The sequence below is a fragment of the Solanum stenotomum genome, chromosome 8 (assembly GCF_019186545.1).
Source record: "Solanum stenotomum isolate F172 chromosome 8, ASM1918654v1, whole genome shotgun sequence".
Lineage (NCBI taxonomy): Eukaryota > Viridiplantae > Streptophyta > Magnoliopsida > Solanales > Solanaceae > Solanum > Solanum stenotomum.
The window spans coordinates 23,443,585-23,453,501 of record NC_064289.1 but is presented as its reverse complement, the minus strand read 5'-3'; positions in this window follow the sequence as shown (position 1 = coordinate 23,453,501).

Below are 9,917 nucleotides of genomic sequence, written 5' to 3'. Positions count from 1 at the left end.
TGTCTATTACTTGGTCCGAGTTAATGACTCTAGTGTTGAGATACCTCTTATTCAGTCAGTTCCAATAGTAAAAGAGTTTCCAGAAGTCTTTCCAAATGATTTTCTCGAAGTCCCTCCTTTGAGAGAGATAGACTTCGGTACAAACATTCTTCCAGATACTCATCATATATCTATTTCGCCATATAGAATTGCACTTGCAGAGTTGAAAGAGCTAAAAGAATAATTAAAAGATCTTTTGGATAAGGGCTTTATTCGACCAAGTGTCTCACTTTGGGGCGCTCCGATCTTATTTGTGAGGAAGAAAGATGGTTCCCTTAGGATGTGTATAGATTACCGTCAGTTGAATAAGGTTACCATCAAGAACAAATATCATCTCCCAAGGATTGATGATCTTTTCGACCAACTTTAGGGTGCCACATGTTTTTCTAAGGTAGACCTCAGATATGGCTACCATCCGGTAAGAGTAAGGGAATGTGATATTCCAAAGACAGCTTTCAGGACCTATTATGGCCATTATGAGTTCCTAGTTATGTCCTTTGGATTGACTAATGCGCCTACAACGTTCATAGACCTTATGAATAGAGTATTTAAGCCTTATTTAGACATGTTTGTTATCGTATTCATTGATGACATACTAATCTTTTCGAGGAATGAAGAAGACCATGCTAGTCATCTCAAAATAGTTCTCCAGACTCTAAAAGATAGAGAGTTGTATGCTAAGTTCTCTAAGTGTGAGTTTTGGCTTGAGTCTATGGCATTCTTAGGCCACATTGTGTTTGGAGAGGGAATTAAAGTTGATACTCAGAAAAATAGAGGCAGTGCAGAATTATCTCCAACTGATATTAGGAGTTTCTTGGGGTTAGCTGGATATTATAGAAGGTTCGTAGAGGGGTTCTCGTCTATTTCGTCTCATTTGACCAAGTTGACTCCAAAAACAGTGAAGTTTCAATGGTCTGAAGCTTGTAAGAAAAACTTTCAGGAATTGAAAAAGAGGTTAACTACTTCCCAGTATTGACCTTACTAGAATGTACACAAGGCTTTGTTGTGTACTGTGACATGTCTAGAGTTGGTTTGGGTTGTGTGTTAATGCAGACTGGCAAAGTTATAGCTTATGCCTCCGGACAGTTAAAGTTCATGAGAAGAATTACCCAACCCATGATTTAGAATTGGCTGCCTTAGTATTTGCTTTGAAAATATGGCGCCATTATCTTTATGGTGTTCATGTGGATGTGTTCACCGATCACAAGAGCCTTCAGAATGTATTCACTCAGAAAGATCTTAATCTTAGACAAAAGGAGGTGGTTAGAATTACTCAAAGAATATGACATGAGTATTCTTTATCACCCAGGTAAGGCTAATATGGTTGTTGATGCTTTAAGAAGGTTGTTTATAAGTAGTACCGCCCATGTTAAAGAATAAAAGAGAGAGTTAGTGAAAGATATGCACAAACTTGCACGCTTGAGAGTCTGACTAATGGATTCCACAGAAGGAAGAGTAGTGGTGATGAATGGGGTTGAATCTTTCTTAGTGTCAGAAGTAAAAGAAAAGCAAGACCAAGATCCTATTTTGCTTGAATTGAAGGCAAATGTTCATAAGCAAAAAGTATTGGCTTTTGAACCAGGGGGAGATAGTATATTGAGGTATCAAGGTAGGTTGTGTGTACCAAAGGTAGATCAACTCCAAGAGAGATCATGGAGGAAACTCATAGCTCCAGATATTCTATCCATTCGGGTTCCACAAAAGTGTATCGTGACTTGAGAGAAGTTTATTGGTAGAGTAGTATGAAGAAAGGCATTGCAGAGATTGTTGCCAAGTGTTCGAATTGCCAACAAGTTAAAGTAGAGCACCAAAGGCCAGGTTGTATGGCTCAGAATATAGAACTTCCAGAATGGAAGTGGGAGATGATTAATATGGATTTCATCACAAGCTTACCAAGGTCTTGCAAGCAGCATGATTCGTTTTGGGTGATTGTTAATAGGATGACAAAATCAACCCACTTTGCCGGTAAAGACTACCCATACAACAGAGGACTATGCCATGTTGTATCTTCAAGAGGTAGTTAGACTTCATGGGGTGCCAATTTCGATTATTTCAGATAGAAGTGCGCAATTTACTGCACAGTTCTAGAAATCTTTTCAGAAAGGCTTGGGTTCAAAGGTGAACTTAAGTACTACTTTTCATCCTCAGACAGATGGTCAAGCAGAGCGCATTATTCAGACCTTAGTGGATATGTTGAGGGCTTTTGTGATTGATTTCAAAGGTAATTGGGATGATCACCTACCTCTTATTGAGTTTGCTTACAACAATAATTACCACTCTAGCATCCAAATGACTCCTTATGAAGCTCTTTATGGGAGAAGATGCAGATCTCCTATTGGATGGTTTGAAGTTGGTGAGGCAGGGTTGATAGGACCAGATTTAGTTCATCAAGCTATGGATAAGGTAAAAGTGATTCAAGCGAGGTTGAAAACGGCGCAAAGTCGTCAGAAATCCTACACCGATGTTAAGAGAAGGGAGTTAGAGTTTTAAGTAGATGATTGGGTATACTTCAAAGTTTCATCCATAAAGGGTGTTATGAGATTTGGAAATAAGGGGAAGCTTAGTCCCCGATATATTGGTCCTTACAGAATATCCAAGAGGATTGGTGATGTAGCTTATGAGTTAGAGCTACCTCAAAAGTTAGCAGTGGTTAATCCAGTATTTCACATTTCCATGTTGAAGAATTGCATGGGAGATCCTTCATTGATCATACCAACTGAAGATATTGGGATCAATGATAGCTTATCTTATGAAGAGATTCCGGTTCAGATTCTAGATCGCCAAGTTCGCAAGTTAAGGACTAAGGAAGTAGCATTAGTCAAAGTCATTTGGAAGAATCAGTTTGTTGGGGAAGCTACTTGGGAAGTTGAGGAAGATATAAAAAAGAGATATACACATCTCTTCGAATCCGGAGAAGTTGTAGATCAAGGTACTAATTCTCTTCGTAGTACTCTTTAATTTATAAGTTGGCATGTTGTATTTGCGTTACTTGTTGGGTGTTTGAGCTGAATGTTTCATGTCACACCCTTAACCTACTAAGAGTAAGCTCATTCGAGGACGAATGTTCTCAAGGGGGAGATATTGTAACACCCCTTAACTATAAAGAACTAGAAAGAAGTTAAAAAGTGGAAATAGTCATTTTTGGAAAGAATATATAAATATCTGGAAAATTTGTTAAGTTGGATTTTTGGTCAACTTCAAATGACCATAACTCTTATATCATGATGATTTAGGTGTGTTTCCAGGTATCGTAGGAAATATCTTGGAATAATCTTTCCAACGCCGCTGAGTTTGCACGATTCCGAGTTCGTATGAGTGAGATATGACCATTTGAAGTTGGGATGTTTAAATAAGGAAAGTCTAAAATCGGATTTTGGAAAGGTATTTTAGTCTTTTCCTTACCCAATTATTTTAATCCGTTTTAGGAGTTTAATTGGGGTCAAATCAGAATTTGGTCAGTTTAAAAAATTGAAAATCTACGTTAGGGCTTGGAGAAAGGAGAAAAGAGGAGAAAGAAGGAGAAAAGGAAAGATTTGTCAAGAACGTTTAAGTTTGATTATGGATTTCGCCAAGGATTCAATCCTACGAGGTATGTGAGATCACATAGCGTTGGGTTAGTTCACCCACGCGCCAAACATGTTTAATTCGGGGTGATTTTTGTCCAAAAAGATTGAGAATTTGATGTTCTTGAGTTGTGTTCTTGAATTGTTTTCATTCTTGAACTTATAAAGGATTGATGAGTTTTCTTGAGATGTTTTAGCGATGTTAAGAGTTGTTTCGAGTTAGATTCTAGTGTATATATTTTGGGTATCTGAATCTAAGAAGATGTTGAGAAAAAGAATTGGGTTTAATCAAATTAAGGTCAGAAATCGGGAAGAAAAATTTGTCAGATTCACCTGAGAAGGGTCTGGCGCGGCGCGCCTATAATGCGCCAGAAACGAGCCCAGTAACTTAGGGACTGGCGTGGCGGACCAGGGACACGCCGGGGTCATCTTCCCCCACCCGTTTTTCGTTTAGCCCGTTTAAGTCCTTCTAAAGTGTACTAACACTTCCTATTGATTCTAACTACTCTAAATGATTTCTAAACATCTAGAAATCATCCAGAAACATGAATCATAACCTTGAATCCATAAAATTCAAATTCAAGGAAAGTTAAGAGCCAAGTCTAGGAAGTTCTTAAAGTCCTTTCAAGAAGTCTTTTGCAAATGCTTTTAACTTTGTTTTAAGACTTAAAGTTCAAGTTGAGTAAATAGTAAAGAGTAAAGAATGAAGTTCATTTCTTGAAAGAGTATTTGGGGACTATGTATTCCCAAAGAGTTTAAAATGTTTTCACATTTAAACAAGAAAAGGAAACCTTGATTTCTAAAGAGCCTTTGAGCTAGTTTTCAGAAAAGAGCAAACGCTTTCACAATTAAGCAAGAGGGGAAACTTTGATTTCTAAGATAGCTTTTAAGCTAAGTTTTTGAGCAATTATCTCAAATCACAGAAAGAAGTATCATTTTAAACATAAGAGCTAATATCATATTTTGGAAGTAGTATTGAACACCGATATGGGGGAGAGTTCAGACAACTCATAGCCCCCATAAACCATGTAGCCACCATGGGTAGAAAAGGGTCATGCTTTTTAGATGATTCCTTTAGTGCTTTTTAGCATAGACTAGTGGATCCACTTAGTAGTCAGGTTCTATACCCTCGGCAAGGTATAGGACAACCCTGGCAGCGTGAGGCAAAATGTTGTATCATCACAATATCTCTTAAGTGATGGTTGTCGGTTAGAGAAACTCCCACAGAAGTAATTATATTCTTATATACACGGTTTAATTGTATTTTTACACACATTTCAGAGTTATAATTGTATCTTTGCATACATACAAAGTATTATTGTATTTCCAAAATACACAGAGTTGACATCCATGTTTTAACCAACTTTTCTTTATATTGCACCTGTTTTAAACTGCTTTATATTGAAATATGTTCATTTAAGTTAAGTTGAGCCTAGTAAGTTCTTCAGTTCCTTTCAAGCTTATGTCTTGTTTTAAAATTCCCCTCATATACTCGTACATTTAATGTATTGATGCCATTTGGTCTACATCTTCTTATGATGTAGGCACAGGTAACCAGGATTGGCATCCAGTGTATCGTTGATTCTAGTTGAGCTCCAGAGTTGTTGGTGAGCCTCCTTGTTTCTAGAGGACTCCTTTTATTGCTTTAATTTTCAGTATTCAGTTCATTAGGATGTCGTGGGTCTTGTCCCAACATCCCTTCTTGTTTTAAAGGCTTCATAGATAGTCAGACAGTTAGTTATGAGTCTTTTAGCTTTGTATTTCAGATGTTTTGCTATGAGACTTGAGTAGCCATTTTGGCTAGTTTGAATGCTTTCTTTAAAGACATTCTAAGATTTTCATAAGTTATTTATTTGAGGTTATTTATGAGGTTTAAGTCTTCAGTAGAGTAAGTAAGCTAGGCCAAGGGTTCGCTTGGGGCCAACAATGGTTCTCAAGTGCCAGTCCCGCCCAGGGTATAGGTTCGGGGCGTGACATCGGGTGATTCTTAAATTGTGCTTAAGTGTTAAGGTTAATTGTAGTGTGAGAATAAATTTGGAGATTAATTAAGGTCACAAAAATCTCCTAGCACAAAGTTAAGTTGAAATCTTTCTTATTGTGCAGTGATGATTTAGTTATGATCATTTTACTAAGCTGCTACAGTGTAGTGACGATTTAGCCGACGAAAAATACTAAAAATGGTCGTTTTTGTCTTTTTACCCCTAAAAAAATCCTAAATGGATTTCCTGACTCATAAAAGACCCAAAACAGTTGAATTTTCATCTCTTAATTGTCCATTCTCCTCTCTCTCAAAACCCTAAGGAAAATCAAAGCATAAGATTTCCCAGCAAGATTCTTTCAAATCTTATTCAAGATTCTTCTTCAAAGTAAGTCCTTCTCCTAGAATTTTATTACTTCCAACTCAAATTCCTTCATACAATTATGAATCATTAATAAAAATCTTAATTCTTGACCATAGAGTTTTCAAGAAACTAATTTAAGAATTTCAAGAAAGATTTACTTGATTGTTCTCCTTCAAGCTAGGGTTTCAAGCTAGGGTTTCAAGGCTTCTAATCAAGTTCTTCTTCAAGAACCTTGTCTTCCAGGTATGTAAGGCTATCACAGTGATGGACTGACTTCATCCTCACGCCCTACATCTATCTAAATTCAATAAAAGAGTAATCTAGAGTTTTATCCTGGATTGAGTGTTCTTGAGATGAGTAGTATCGTTGAATTCTGAGTTCTTGATTTCTGAGTATTATGTATTTTATATTGTTATTAAGATCCTTAAGTTGATTTGTTCATGTCTATGTTTCACCATGAAACCTATTTTGAGTTATAATTTTTGAGAATCTTTTAAGGCAAACATTTTTGTCTTAAACTACTTTTCAGAGAAAGCATAGATGTGTTTTGAGAAAGAGTTTTAAACATGATTTGAGAAAGAGTACAAAATAACTAAGTATTCCCAAATATATCACTTTTTACGTTGGGAAAAGCAAAATTCTAATTTCTAAATGAGTTAGTGAGTTCAGAGATATTTCAGAGCAGTTACCTCTTTTAAGATTATATTTTGAGCAATTACCTCAATTGAGAAAGAGTATGTTTTATACATTTGAGCATGAGTATATATTTATTGGAAGTAGTATTGAGCACTGATATGATGATTAGTTCAGATAACTCACATTCCTCATAAATCATGTAGCCAACATGGGTAAAAGATAGATATAGTATAGTTTTGACAACGTGGGCAAGACGTTATATCATCACGTTGCTCATAGTGATGGCTGTCAGTTAGATAATCTCCCAAATAGAGTTAAAAATGTATTTTTATCATATCACTTAATATGTTGAGTTCAGAAATGAGTAAGTAATTGTAAAATTTAAATGATATCGCTCTTTTATTTCTTTACATTCAGTTGAGTATATATTTATATCTATTGTAGTCCTTTCATTAAGTCATTTTGCTTCGGCTATATTGCATACGCGTACATTCAATAAACTGATGTCATTCTACCTGCATATTTTTATAATACAGATTCAAGTACTTAGGATCCTCAACAGGATTTCCGTTGAGATCACTTCATCCGCTCATCAACTTTTGAGTGAGGCTTTCTTGCTTTCGGAGGACTCCAATTTTTATGAGTTGTTAGTAGTAGTATTTTGAGATGTCGTGGGTCTTGTCCCAATACTCATCTTTATACAGTAGAGGCTTCATAGATAGACAGTTTTGAAGTGTCTTTCTGTTTCAGATGTTTTATTTAAAACTTATATTTTATACTCAATATATTCAGAGAATTTTGAGATTCAATAAACTGTTGTTAAACATTTGTTTCAGTTTGATGTTTGTGTATGCTTGAGTTAGTCTTCTGCTTCTAGTTAGCCATGATGAAGGTTCTCTTGGGGACCAACAATGGTTCTCGAGTGCCGATCACGTCTAAGGTGTAGGCTCGAATTGTGACAATTTGTCACAAATTTCTTCTCAGTTCTAATCTTCTGCTTCGTATACTTGATTGTCAATTGGTTTGACAATCGTACTTTTCTCTTATGTTCTAATCTTCTGTAGGTTCCTGAATGACATCTTCTATGACTTTGTTTGGTCTTTGGTCCGTCCCTTAATTTGTAATTATGATTTCGATCATAAAGCATTCAAAATCAATAACTTAACTGTATTTTTCATTGTTTGACCATTTTAACATGAAAAATCTACAATTCTATAAAATAACTTAATATACACATAAGAATAATAAAAACATTAAGTAAAGGGCCTAAGAAGTATTATAAATTCAAGTCACATTAATATCTTCACGACTTTTTGAATGTTGAATTGTGTCAATTAATACAAGAAATTAAAGGATTACAAAATATGTACAAATTTTTTTGTAATCAAATAATATAATCCAAAATGATGATAGAAACATATGTAAACCAACTGCATATATTAACAAATGATGCAATTTACTTAATTTATAAGGATATTGCATATTCTTGACAAGTTGAAAATATCACTTAAAATGAACTGTCAAGCCTGCTTTACTGGCAATTTATTGTTGAACTATTCACCAAAGAGTTTTAGAAAATAAGAAAATAGAAAAAAATTGCACTATCTAAGAGTGGACATAAATATCAAATTATTGAAAAATTGAATCGAATTAATATAATTTTGTTCTTTAGTTTATCGATTTGATTTTAATGTTTTTTTTTTCGATTCTTCGATTCAGTGAGTACATTATAAAGAATTAATTAATCAATTGGACATTTGGGAGACAAAAAATTCATTAATTTGAATTTTTTTTCTACTTCTTCTTTCAAGAGCAGAATAACTCCAAAGAGTTTGAGTTTGACTTTGAGTTTGATTTTTTTCTTCGATTTTCTGGTTCAATTTTGGTGCACCGAAAAACTGAACTTTCATAAAAAAAATTTAAAAAAAACTTTTAAAAATATATCACTGATAAGTCTTCTTTTTATTTCTTCTCGTGTTGTTGTTGTTGTTCCTATTATTATTATTATTATTATTATTGGCAACCAATGTGAATATTACCATTAACAAAGAGAAACTACTTACAATCTAAGAGCATCCAGACCTCAGTACCTCTAAAGGTATATTGAGGAATGACCTCAGCAACTCTAAACTAGTTACATAATTCCTGCCAAAACATTCTACATCTATGTGCTCGTTTTGTATTCTTGTACATTCCTATCCTCTCTACAATTTCTCGTGTTATTCCCTCCACTATGTTAACATGATGTATGTGTACTCCTTTAAATTGCTTCCAGTTCCTCGCTTTTCAAATGTAATATACCATTGCTCCCCATATAGCAACCACCACTTCCTTTTTAAACTTCTTCCAGTGCTTCAACTTAATCAACTTCAGTGTAGATTTTAACTCTCTTGCAGGCATAGAGACGTTGGCCCATTGTAACATCGCAACTTTTACCTTAGTAGCATATTCACACTCTACAAACAGGTGCATGTGTGTCTCCAACATATCTTGTTGACATAAGCAACATCTATTGTCTTCTACATTTATTCCCATATTTAGTAGCCTTTCCTTTGTGAGCAATCTGTTTTGCATTGCTAACCACATAATGATCCTCTGCCTAGGTAGTGATACAGAGTTCCAGACTAACTCAGCTACCTCAAGTTTATCTTGACTGCCAATCAGATCATGATATCCACTTGTAATTGAATACTTCCCATTAGCTATAAGGTTGAATTGCCCTTGTGTATACCAGTGTTGTATCTTATCTTTCAGGGAATTTATTTTCCTCCAATACCAACTACTTTCAACTGGTGCTCTATGTGACCAAACTGTATCTGCTTTTATGTATATTCCATGCACCCATTTCATCCATAATGATTCCTTTCTCATAGCCAATTGCCATAGAAGCTTTCCTACAGAAGCTACATTCCATTTACCAAATCCTTTGATATTCAGTCCACCCTGCCTCTTTGGAAAACATACTTTCTTCCAAGAAACCAATGATACTTTCCTTTTAACCTCATTGCTTTCCCACAAGTATTCTCTACATTTCTTATCTACCTCTTTCACTACACTTTGCGGAAGGATGAACACTGAGCCCCAAAAACTATGGATTGAAAATAAGACTGCCAGTATCACTTGAAGTCTGCTTGCATAGGAGAGTTTTTTGCATAAGTATGCTTGATCCTGCTAGTTATTTTCTCAACTAGCTGATGGCATTCCAACTTACCCCACCTCTTTGATGTGAGTGGGAGTCCCAAATATCTAATGGGAAAATTTCCTTGTGTGAATCCAGTAATAGCCAGTAGTTGTTCCTTCACCTGTTCAGTCACACCTGCTAAGAATAAACTGGATT